This window comes from Cyanistes caeruleus, chromosome 9 (genome assembly GCF_971803275.1).
Source record: "Cyanistes caeruleus chromosome 9, bCyaCae1.hap1.1, whole genome shotgun sequence".
Taxonomy (NCBI): domain Eukaryota; kingdom Metazoa; phylum Chordata; class Aves; order Passeriformes; family Paridae; genus Cyanistes; species Cyanistes caeruleus.
The window spans coordinates 13,218,847-13,231,285 of record NC_141709.1 but is presented as its reverse complement, the minus strand read 5'-3'; the positions used below and the strand labels follow the sequence as shown (position 1 = coordinate 13,231,285).

The following is a 12,439-nucleotide window of genomic DNA, read 5'->3' as shown; positions in this document are numbered from 1 at the left end:
AAGCAATTAAATGGTTCAGTTATGCCAGACCTTACCTTTTCTGATGAAAACTATTGATTTCTTGCCACAGCTTTATAAGCGACAATGTTTTTGATTACTCTTGACAAACCTCCTTGGAGTGTTAATTAAAATTGTACCAGATGAGCAGGTGTGGGAGATCATTAGATCGCCCGGATCACACACTGTACTTCATATTCTGCAGCCTTGCATAATGAATAGGGCACAAGAGGGGAAAAACAATATCTTCATCAGCAGAATTAGCATCTTCTCTCTCTTTTCTTTTTTTAACTAGGTGACATTACATTTTACAGTACATCCATTTCTCATTTATTGAATAACTTCTTCGGAATCTGATAAATTAAATTTCTTTTGAAATATTACATTGCTACAAAAATGCAAAAAATTAAATACTCAAGTACTTTGTGTGTGAATGCTAATAAACTTGCAATACCCATTGCATTCTTTCAAAACAGCAAAAACTTTGACATTTTCTGAGATAACACTTTTAATAATGTCTGCATTTTCCTTTTGCTTAACTACATGATTGTATAAAATATCATGAGAACTATTGAATATACTGGTTTTCAAAGAGCAAATAATTTAATCATTTATTAATTTACCATAGATTTCTTGTCTGATATAATGGTTGAAAATTTTTTTAAACTGTAATATTATGCTAAGAAAATAACAGTGTGTTGTAGTTGTGTTACACAGTACAAGGATGGCCTATGTACTGATTATGAGGCCTGTGCAGGGCTGTTCTGTTGACTAGGCAGTGTAAGGGAAAAAAATAGGAGTAAAAAGAACTAAGAAAGGATGTAATGTAATTAAGGATGGAATATTTGTTTGGAACAACAGAGGAAAATGGGCAGAATAAACTCCTTGGCCTGTAAAAAAAATATCTGCCATTAACATCGCAGGTGAGTTGCAGTTGTCACTAACTGGAAGCTTGTGTGATGTGTTTGTAGCTCAGGTCAGGTCTTATTGAACTGTCAGTTTGGGCCTTGGAGGCTTTAAACTGAAAAATCTGGGATATAAAAGAAAAGAAATACTTGAGATAATACTCGGATAAAGGTAGTGCATGAGCAGTTTATGGGATAGGTGTTCTCTGGAAGGGAGCCAGGTAGACATCACATGCCCTTTGACTAAGTTGTCTTCTCTGTGCCTGTCTATCCTTCTGGAAATTAGATAAAACTTACTGTTCACAGTTCTTAGTATTGCAGCACTTATTTAATGTTAATAAAATTATTTGAAGCCTTAACATAACTATAAATTCAAATCACAAGGAAGTAGACATTTCTTAATGATTAATTAGCTGTGCATTATGCTTTTGAAAATCTGTCCAAAATGGAAATAATACTGGAAACAGACAATCCTGTGTTAACTGTTCCTGTTGCAGAATTCTAAAAGCTAGCATATTGTGATAATGGAAGAGAAAGTTCAGAAGATACCTAGGCATTGGAAAAGTGGAAGTATTGCTGTCTTCTAGCAGAAATCCAGCTGGATGAGTTGAGTTGTCCCATTGGTTTAGGTGACCAATATAAATGAGCTGGATATTATTATAATATTAACTCCTGCTGACTCCTTTGCAGTAGTAGTGGTTTATATTTGAATGTTGTAATTTGATCATGTTTTTGAGTTTGAATACAGAATGTGTTGATCACATATATTTTTGATCTGATTCTGGAAGATGTGGGTATTTTAGAAGTTTTGTAAAGCATTCTTTAAATAATGAATCTATTTCTTGCTGACTTAATTCACAGACATTGCTTCTTTTGGTTACATTTGAGAAGGATGACATTAATTTGAGTGCATGTAATTTGCAGGACAATTTTCAAATGTCATTTGGAGGGTTTCTCTTTCTTCTCTATAGAAGAAAGTATTTCTGTTCCAATTACTATGATTTCTTTTGGGTTAGACTGAAAGAAAGGGAAGAGGATGTTATCTGTAGAGTGACAGAAATTGCCATGCACATAGTGTTTGCTTGGCAGCTTCAACATAGCTGAAACAAGATTCATCCTTGCAGGATGGTTTAACATGAATACCTCTAACAGCCAGTGTTTCTTGGTACCATTTGGAATAGCCTTCGGGAGGCTGTTAAAGCGGAATGGAAACTAATCTGTGCTCTCAGCCCCTGTCAGAGCTGAGCTATAATGTGGAAACCTTTGAGTGTTGCTGCTTCTGTGCTACCTTTCTGGTGGATAAATAGGATAATGCAGTAAGAGTCAAACATGTAACAGCTAAACTTTGCAGGAAAAAGCCAGTGACAAAAAAGAGTAACAGCATAAGTGAAAGAGAAAGAAGATCATATCCTGTGAGCATTTAGGGTGGGTTTTTTCCCATGTTTTTCAATATGTTTGTGCCTGTTGATTTGACATTTAAAAATCAAATTATATTTTAACTGGTATTCCAAATGTCTCATGTGATTTAGTAAATAATAATACTTCCACAGGTGAAAAAACAGTTCTGCACTATATGATCAGCACCCTAAGAAAGACTGAGTGCAACAATTTCAGTTTTTTACCCAAGATTTGAAAAGAATTTTTTTGGTATGTGAATGCATCCAAATAAGCTTTCAGATTCCTGCTTTTTCTGCTTTCCAAAAGTATTAGCTGTATAAAACTGAACTGAAGGGGTGTTTATGTAAAGATGTAGAACAGTAGTAGTAGTAATAATAATAATGATAATAATGATAATAATGATAATAATGATAATAATGATAATGATAATGATAATGATGATGATGATAATAATAATAATAATAATAATAATAATAGTAGTAGTAGTAGTAGTAGTAGTAATTTAAAAATTGTTTTTACATAGTTTCTTTAATTTCAGGAGTCAAAGTTTCAAAGTCAAAGAATCAGTGATTTAATGTGAAATGGCTAAAGTACCTGAAATACAGCTTTGATTGCCAACTATCCAAAACATAGGCAGCATGTAATGTAGTAAATTATTGGATAGGCATGGGAAAATCTCCATGCTCTAACTGTTGATTTCCTATCTTTTCTTCAGAACAATTGCATCAGTGCATTTATAAGTATTTTTTTTTCTTTCGTGGCATTTCCATGGCTGTAAGCCACGTTGCATGTAAAATTAGTGAAACCTGGAATCTCTCAGGATTAGTGGTTCTCTTTATTCTTTGCTCCATATTGAAAATCGTTCCTGTCAGCTGGTGCTCTCCAAGCTGCCTGGAAGAACTTTGGCATAGTTTTCCTAACCTTTCGAACAGTAAAAGCAAAACCCTGCTTTGATTTAAAAAAAAAAAAAAAAAAAAAAAAAAAAAAAAAAAAAAAAAAAAGCCAGAGGACTTTGGCCCTGAGCCATTAAGGATGCAGGCAACTGCACAGCGGGCTGACAGCGTATTCAACAAACCCTGCAAAGTTCTCCTCGGGGTCCCTGGAGTGGCTGAGGCACTCTGCTTGTACTCAACATATATCAACTGTCACCCGACGGCAGTCGGTGCTGCTCGGAACACAATGGAACATCCAGATGGTCTAAACAAAGCCAACAAATGGTCACGGCTATTAAAAGCTGTTTACATCAACTTCCAGTATTTCATGTGCTGAAGTTTATATTGTGTCACTACTCTGGTGCTTAGCTCCATCCTCAGTTCGGAGCAGGGATTTATTTCTAAACTATTGTTGCTTATGTGTTAAAATAACATTCTGAATATGCCTTAAAGACATGCCACCGAACTTTTTTTTTTCCTTTCAAGTAGGAAATTGGTCATTGTATGCTAATCGCATGCTTTCAAATATTGTAATTGATTGTCCCATCTAATTTCCCCTTGCTTTTCCCTCCAGCGCCTCCCCGTGCTGCCCCTGCCGGGCACAGAGCTGCTGCTTGCCGGGCTGGGCTGTGCCACTGCTCCCTCAGCGACTGATGGAGGTGCTGCTGTGAGGAGTGCTTTGCTTCCATCCCTGAAGCGCTCGGAGGCATCTCCTGCTGTCCCCTCAGTGATTAACACGTGGAGGTGACAAACGGACATTGTACGCCTCCTTCCTCTGACCCTTGTTCCTGGTGTCTGCTTTACTGGAAATCCACATCCCTGCCTTCATCCCTGCTGAAATACATTAAATGCTGGGACGCAGGCTTGCCTCAGTCTATTGTTTTTCACCGGCTGCAATAAAATTCTTGGGGAGACTGTGAATGGGGAAATAATTCCAAACAGTGCTAAATTTTGCAAGTGTGATTTCTGATTAATCATATACTGTTCTTGAAAAAAATGACCAAAAAGTGCTTAAAGCACTAAAAATATCCCTTAATTGCAGTGATCTAATGAATTGAGAGCTATAATATTCTTTCAAATATATGAGTGAAAGATCACATGCAACCTGTTATCCATCTGCAGAGTATTTGTTTGCCAAATAAAAAACAATTTTTTTCAATTAATTTTATAATGAAACCTGACTAGCCTTCCCTCATCCCCACAAGTACCAGATAAGGCATTAGAAAAGGACAAATTCAATCCCTGGCCTTCCCAGGTAAAAGCTTTTTCTTTGGTTTGTTCTCTGTACATCTAACTATTACTGGTCACCATGCTAAAAATAATAAAATAGCAGAAAAAGGAACCTGAAAAACATTTTTAGGCCACAAAAATCTAATATTGGCATTCACTACCTCTTTATAATATCTGTGGTGTTTATCCCAGCACAAGTCATTCACCTGCATGTTAGTTGTAGTACTGACTTTCACGAAGTGGACAAAACCCCACTTTTTTCTTCTGAGAGAGAAATTCCATCACTCTTTGTGATTTTTAAATAAATAGAGCTCTGCAGCACCATAACAGGGCTGCTGCAAACATGTTCTGAAAGTCTGTATGGGTGGGGTATGCTAGCAATATTATTTCCAAGATGTTTGTAATTTGGAGAAGATTTTGGAAGATGTAAGTGTATGAATGAATGATTGAAACTCTCTGAATCTTGTTTGGTGTTTTTAAAATCTTACAAAACAGACGTACCAATAGAATTATAATAGAATGCAATGTGTTACAGAACTATTTGCCTTTCTGACAATAGCATGTGACCACAGTGTAAGGAAAATATATTAAATTTTGCTATCTACTTTCACTATTAGTTGTAAAGGGGATATGGCAAATAATGCATTTTCCTGGTGTGTTCTAGCTCATACAAGACTAATTCTTATTCTCAGAAGCTTTGAACATGAGATTCCCAGATTCAAATTTGATTTGCAAAACTTTTTAAAGTTAGTTCCATTTCATTCTGATCTTTATTAAATATTTAACTTTAGGCTATTTATTTGAAAATCTTGTTTGTAGGATTTTCCCCCACACTCCTCAAAGTGTTGCAGAAAACCAGAACAAACTCCCTTGTTTTTCATGTTCCTCTCATTATTTTTATGTTGCATAGCTAGATCTCCTTTCCATTGTACAAAGACCAAATCCTTGTCTTGGCTAACATCCTTAATGAATAAAGTTACTGCTGTTGCTGAATTTCCTTTAACTTCCACAATGCTCATGTTGTTTTCACAGATGGAGAGACTCCTTACAGACATCATTATCTGGAATGTAGTGGAAGGGGCCTGATACATCTCTGTGTCATGAAAGGTCTGTGATTCACCTTATTGTCCTGAGTGTTTTTGGTCATTTTCCTGTCCTGGTAGGTAAACAGCACTCTCTGCATGGAGATCAGCTTCTGATTAGCTTGATGTGCAGGACACGTGCTCTGGAAAGACCAGGGTAAAGCTTGCATAGTGTTCAATTCTTATGGGGGCAGTGCATCAAAAAAGTGAAATATATATAACAAGTAGGTTTAAGTCCTGGTGGCACTGAAGGCATAGCATTTGAGATTTGTTTTCTGAAAGTTCAGCTAGTTCCTTTGTTATGTTGGAACATGACAATGAAAGAACCAAATATTATTCTGCATTAAAAAATGATTAATCTCTGATGTTTCCATCCCAGGGAGTTTATTGTCAAAACTGTAGGAAGTGGATGCATAAGGAAATGTTTTACAATAAAGATGACATCATTAATCTTCAGTATTTCTCTAAGCAAGACCTTTCCTGACCATGCAGAATGATAGAGAAAGAAATCTTTTACTTTATATAAGGGAATTCTGAGAGGCATTAGGACAGAAGACTCTTCCAAAGGCATGGTTTTCGTGTTTGACAGGGGTCAAGCTTTGTGCTCGGTGTAGATGAGCCTTTTGGAGCCAGATTGTCAATCCAAACGCAAGCTGCTCCATTTCCTGTTTATGCCTGTGCAGAGTTACACATCCTGACTCGCTTGCCTTCAGCTGCAGGTTTTTCCGCACTCCCTAGGAGACTTCTTCATTAAAATGGCTTGTTATTTATCATTTAAGTAAGCCATTGGAATTTTGTTAATTCCTGTTTTATTTAACACATGCAAGACGGTATCATTAGCTAAAGGAAGATAATGTTAAGGTAGTAAGAGTTACTGATACTACTAATTAAATGACCTTTACAAAAAAAAATTTGATCAGCCTATGCCTGAATGTAGAGAACTGATGCCAAGTTTACTGCTTCACAGAGGCCTGGCCTATTGTATATCTGACCTGAGGTTATCAGCAATTGAAACCTGGTCTAGTAATTTAAAAATAAGCTTTTTGTATATTACACATTTCCATTTTTCCATCTGTCATAAGACTAATTAAATATGTTTCAGCATAAAGGGACATTCTTAGAAGAGCAATTTGCTTGATATGTTTATGAAGCTTCTCCATGGACAGAGACTGTAAGAATTTTTTATCATTCAGCAGTATAGCTCCTAAGTAGTCATATTTTTTTTTTTTTTAATTCCCCCATCTAATAAGGTGGACTGAAAACCAAAGAATTCTGACAGTTTGTGGTGCTTTGTCCTTTCCCTTTAAATTGGAGCACAATGAGAAGAAAAAAAACCAAAAATTATAACCAGGTTAGGGTTGTCAGAGTTGTTCAGCACTGGCTAAGTCATGCCTTTCTTTAAAGGTAAAGTTTTACTAAATTTAATGAGCTTTCTTAATAGGTACCAAAGAGTTTTTGTTAATGGCCTGTATGCCTGGCTTAAAAGCTAAAGAAGGGTAGTTACTGAGGAAGGAGATTACTAATTAGGCTTTACTTCCAAGCAAATGTTGATGCTATTTGATAAAATGACTGACAATGAACTACATATTCCTCCCTCCACCTCTTTCATTGCTTTACTGTAACTAGAAATTATATCTTTAATACATGTTACACTGATTGATATAAAAGGACCATATTGAATTTGGAAGAGATTTTATTACTTTAACAGTGAACTTTAGTAAAAAAATAGTAAAATAATTAATATATGGCATGAGCAGAGTGAGTGTGTAATAAAGCCATAGTATGTCACATAATTACAAGGAAAAAGAGAGCATTTTGCAGCTTTTCTGGAAATTTGACAGAATTAGGAGGAGCCATATTTTCACTGTACTCAATAGGAACAGAATAGTACATGATCTTCAGCTGGAGTCAATTTGTCTTATTTCAAAGTTAATGGTCCTCTTGGCCTTTACACTATCAAATAATATAACCTGTGACATACTGATAAAGACTGGCAAAAGCAGCAGCTGTAATGAAAATGAAGAATTTCTTTGATCACTTTTTCCTAGTTTGTGCCTAACTCCATTAAACTTGGTAGGGCTACCTATGTTTATAAATATGGTTTCTATTGGCATAGTATCTAAGTACTTCCAAAGGATTAATGGGTTTTAATTTAGTGATACTACCATGAGGCAAAAAAATCTCATTGTTCCCATTTTAGGAGACTGAAATGAAGCAATTGTTCTTTATGCATTGATTTGTGTAACTTAGTGCAAGACTCTGAGACATTTTAATGCCTTGGTGTTTCCACTCCCCACTCTGAGGTGGGCTCAGCCACTCCTTCTAGAAACTTAAGTACCAAAGATTCACACCTGAAATCTTCGTTCTGAACTTTGTGCCCATTCAAAACCCTCCCTCTCCCCACAAAAAGGAAACCCAAGGCAAACAAAAAAACCCCATGCAAACCATCTAAATCTACAAGCCAGCTTTGGAAAGGCAGTACGCAAAAAAAATCTTTCATATGAACAACTGAATGAATCTTTTTCTCCCAAAGGTTGATTATAAGTTAATGCAGTTAATGATAGGGCTGAGGTTTAGAAATTTGGTTTTAATAGATGTCAAACTAATAATTAAATTCAATCAAGTTTATTTCCTATATTGTTTGAAAAGGGTGGTCAGAGGCTCTTTCCAGACATTCTCTGTTGTCTTGATAGATTTTCTTAAATTACAGGTGAGGAGAATATTTATATCTTCAGTAATGTTGGTATTGTTTGACTATCTTTTTTCTATTTTTATCATTTATTGTTTGCTTCTTACATTATAGATGTACCTGATGTAAACTGCAGAAAATAGCATTTTAAATACTTTTCCTCAATTGTCTTCTAAGTACCTGTAAGATCATGAAAACACCCTGCAGTACCCAAGTTAACTTTAGAGGGGTTCAGCAGCAATTCCCTTGGTGGTGATGTTAACATTGTGAGATGCCTGAACACACATGTTTTGTCCATCAAGCCAAAAAATATCCCATTTAGGGCTTTTCCCCACAGTAATCAAGGCTGAAGACAGCAAAACAGCATTCCCTTCAGAGGATGCAGTGACAACATGAACTCAACCTTTGTTAAAGACTAAGCTCTGCTACCAGTTCCTTTCGCAATATGTTGTAGTGTGACTTAGTTTCCTAAAGAGAAGGCAGCCAAGGTGAAAAATACAAGACTGCAGAATAATATAACAAAAATATGCTCTACATAAAGCTCCTGATTTTCAGACTTGCTGCTGGTGAAAGCTGGCTTACTGACCCCTGTCCACTCTAGCTGAGTAAACCTGCAGGTCTCTGCTAAGGTATGTTTGCAGCAGGAAAGGTCTTGGGCTCTAATTAAATGCAGAAGGCATGCATATAGGCTTTCCAGATGTTTTAGTTAATTGAATTAATATAAATCTGAGCCTAATGTCTTCCTTTATTTTGGAGGTGAAAGCAGTGTTGTGACATACTGGAATCTTTGAAAACAGTATTAAAACATAGTATTTATGTTTCTCTTTTGTTTTGCACTATTTTTTTTTTTTTCTTTTACTTACAACAAAATTGATTTTTGCCTACAAGAAGCATTTTGGCTGCCTCGTTCTGGAAAAAAAAGTTGGTTGGCATAAAAGCAAACAGCCTGTGGATTTGGCAAGATGATAAACACAAAGATTTCTATTCCATTTGCAGTAGAATATTGCATTATGAGAAACATGAATAGTAATCTCACTTCTATGCACCTCAGGATGTCTTGCTGGAGACCACTCAATTTTACTTCAAAAACCAACCAAATAAAACTAAGGCAAACAAAACAAGGTATGATCACAGCTTTGTTTTAAAATGTCAGAGGCATATTTTTACTACAGACACAGTTTTGACATCCTCTTTTTTGTAGAATTCTCATCTGCTCTGATCATTTGATAAAGGCTAATTTTTCCAGGTTGCTTTGCTTTTGTTTAGTTTATTTTTTTCTTCAGAATTCTTAACCTTTTCATACTTTCAGTGTATTTTTAAATTATTGCAAAAAATTCCCCTTCCTTCTCCTGTGGCTAAGCAGGAAGCCAGCAGGATATCAATACTGCTTACTCACGGAAATTAAAAACAAAACAATAGGTAAGAAAAATAAAGAGATAGAACAAACAAGAGACGCTATCTTTTCTGTTAGAGCTTAATGTGTTGTGTACTGGGTATTCAATATACTTGAAATACTTAAAATATTGAAACTTCCTCAGAAGAGTTTCTGCAGAATTTGGCTCTTAGTTATTTATTTCAGTGTCTGCAGCTGAAACATGGAGTTGAACTACTAGTCTATCTGTGTGCCCAAGTTCCAGGGAGAAAAAGCAATGGTAGCCTTGCAGTCCAGAGTTCAAGTTAAGGGGTGATAGTTCTCAGAGAGGCATTCTGTTTATTAGTTTATTTTTGTCATAGCCCTGCTGATGCCGGTGTTTATGGGGCTCCCCAGGCAGGCACAGGAGATTCCAGGACATGTGTGGACATGTGTGTTCCTTCTGACTTCAGTGTGTGATGTGTGTAACTCTTGTCAAGTCTTTCCTGAGGTGCCTGGACTCCTCTTCCCAAGCAGAACTGCAGTGTGTGCCAGGAGAGCACTGCCCTTTGTCTGAACTAGCCCAGACAAGGGCACAAACATCTTCCTTGCTTGTGCAGTTAAAGATTACCTTAGAGAGAAAGAAAAGGGGGAAGTATGCTTCCATCCACTTTTCCATTTCTTCCAGCGATATGGTGATGTGACCAAGTTGCCTATCTCCCCTTGAATCAAAATGCACCTCATTAGCATTACTATTTATTTGAAACATTTTCTAATGCAATGATTTAATTTAATTTATGTAACTTGTAACTCACCTCTCCTTCAAAAACACTGGTTCTGAATTCTCAGTCTCCTGTTTTTCTCCAATGTTGCCTTTTATTCTCTTAAATTTTCATTTGTAAGTTCATATGAATGGAGACTCGTATCCAATTCAACATCTTCTCTCTAGACTTTGGGATAAATAGACTTCTCCATTTGCCACTGACGTGTGTGAAAAACAGCTCATAACATGATTGAACTCCATTTATTTTTCATAAAAGTTTAATAAGCTGATACAGGTCAAAAGCATTGCAAAATTTGTTATAAATTCCTGTGGTGATCTGAACAAGGCAGTGGGGAGAGCTGGCACCAAATACATGTTGAATTACACTGACGATAAATACATGCATAAATATGTGTTGAATTATGTGGAGGATAACAAGGATTTGAAACTTTTTGGTTAATTACCTTGAATATTGTACTCCAGATGATGAGATTTATAACATTGTGTGGCTCTCCTTGGTTATGTTTTGTATTTGTTTATAAGGTGATTTGCTCATAACTGCTTCAGTAGGAAATGGATCTTGGAAAAATACTTTAATTGGTTCCCCAAAAGAAAAACTCAGATTTACACATGAGCCCACTGAAATAGTTGACTAACACTGCATGTGTCCATTCAAATCAGGGGAGGTTCCAGTTGTGCTACAATTTTTAATCAAGTCTGGGCAGAATTGTCTGATAAGTTCCCTGAGCTGGTTGCAGTATGAGTTAGGACACGTTTAAAAATTGCCTGGACAAAACACAGAGCCAGTTGTACATCAGTTACAGATGTCCTTTGGTCTTACAATACAGAAAATACCCATGCAGAAAACCTCAGTAGCTTTTCCAGGAGCTTGGAGATTGCCCCCACACCTCATCCCCTTCTCTGTGTTGTTCTGGGCCTGTGACCGTGGTGAGGGAAGCCTTGCATGGTCCATTGCTGCTGCTGAGCTTGTGGCCACAGGCCAGAGTCGTGAGCTGACCATTGGCCATGTCATTCTGGTGTGTCATCCCTCAGGACCTGAATCTTTCATGAGCAGCAAAACCTTTTTATGGCTTAACTTTGTTCCTTGAGCGTGCAGACTGCAGAGGAACAGGATGTTTATTGTATGTACAGTGACCATTCCCATTGAAGAGGGGCTGCCTTTAGGGTGGGCACAGCTCCTTGGTGGGGAGTACCTCCTGTACCCTGGCACAGTGGTGTAGGTGTGGGTCCTGAGGATCTCTAGTGTGTGCCATATTCCTCCCAAATGCACTAAGAATAGAATTTATTACGAGTAAGGCATCATGTTTAATGTCGTCCTCAGGTCAACACTATCAGATGAAGTCTTACAGGGTATGGTATAATTCTTATCACTGGCTTATGTTTTTGTGTCATATGTGCTATATAGATGGATTCCTGAAAAGGTGTAGAATTTTCTTTGAAATTCAAAATCACAAAATATAATTTATTGAGAATATGAATAAGTTTTGGCCACAGGTTTTGTGGCAAGTATCCTTTTAATATAACAAAGAATGCCAACTTTCATATGGATCTAGCACACTGAAAAATGAGCCTTGTGCTCCCCTGCTATCTGGCCAGTAGAAGAGGGGAGAATTCACTGTATGAATCCAAAACCCTCTGGAAAGCACTTTTTATAGCTCCAATAAGGTCCTCTAGCTAGTTCAGTGTTTGCTATTGACACCAAAGACACCTGAATATTCCTCAATGCACTGGAATGTCCTAGAGGGTCACTAGTAAGAACTGTGCATTTTCTGTTACGGCACACAGTTTTTAAAGGTTCCTCTCTATTACCATCTTCATTGCTGTCCTACAGATGAAAAAACAGGCAATTTCCTCTTTGCTTTATGCGCTGCATCAGTGCAACGGCTGTGTTCCAGCGTGATGCACTCAAAGTGTCAAGTATGAACCCGAAACTGGGGGGAGGATTCTGCAGGAGCTATAAATTCCATCTTTTCCAGAGGTTATTTCTGCACTCACCCTTGATGTGCAGAACTTATTTCTGTGCTTGGGTTAATGTTTAGGTTTTCCTTATAGGTCATCTTTTATTCTAAAA

General features: G+C 36.9%; 1 long non-coding RNA gene across 1 annotated transcript in view; it reads left to right on the top strand.

Moving 5' to 3' along the window:
* Positions 1-3,015: 3,015 nt before the first annotated feature.
* LOC111932755 (uncharacterized) overlaps positions 3,016-12,439 on the top strand; it is a 25,986-nt gene continuing 16,562 nt past the window's right edge. Inside the window, exons 1-3 of the long non-coding RNA XR_015290343.1 lie at positions 3,016-3,040; positions 3,807-3,976; positions 5,495-5,569. This is a non-coding gene — a long non-coding RNA (uncharacterized LOC111932755). The remainder of the gene's footprint in view (positions 3,041-3,806; positions 3,977-5,494; positions 5,570-12,439) is intronic.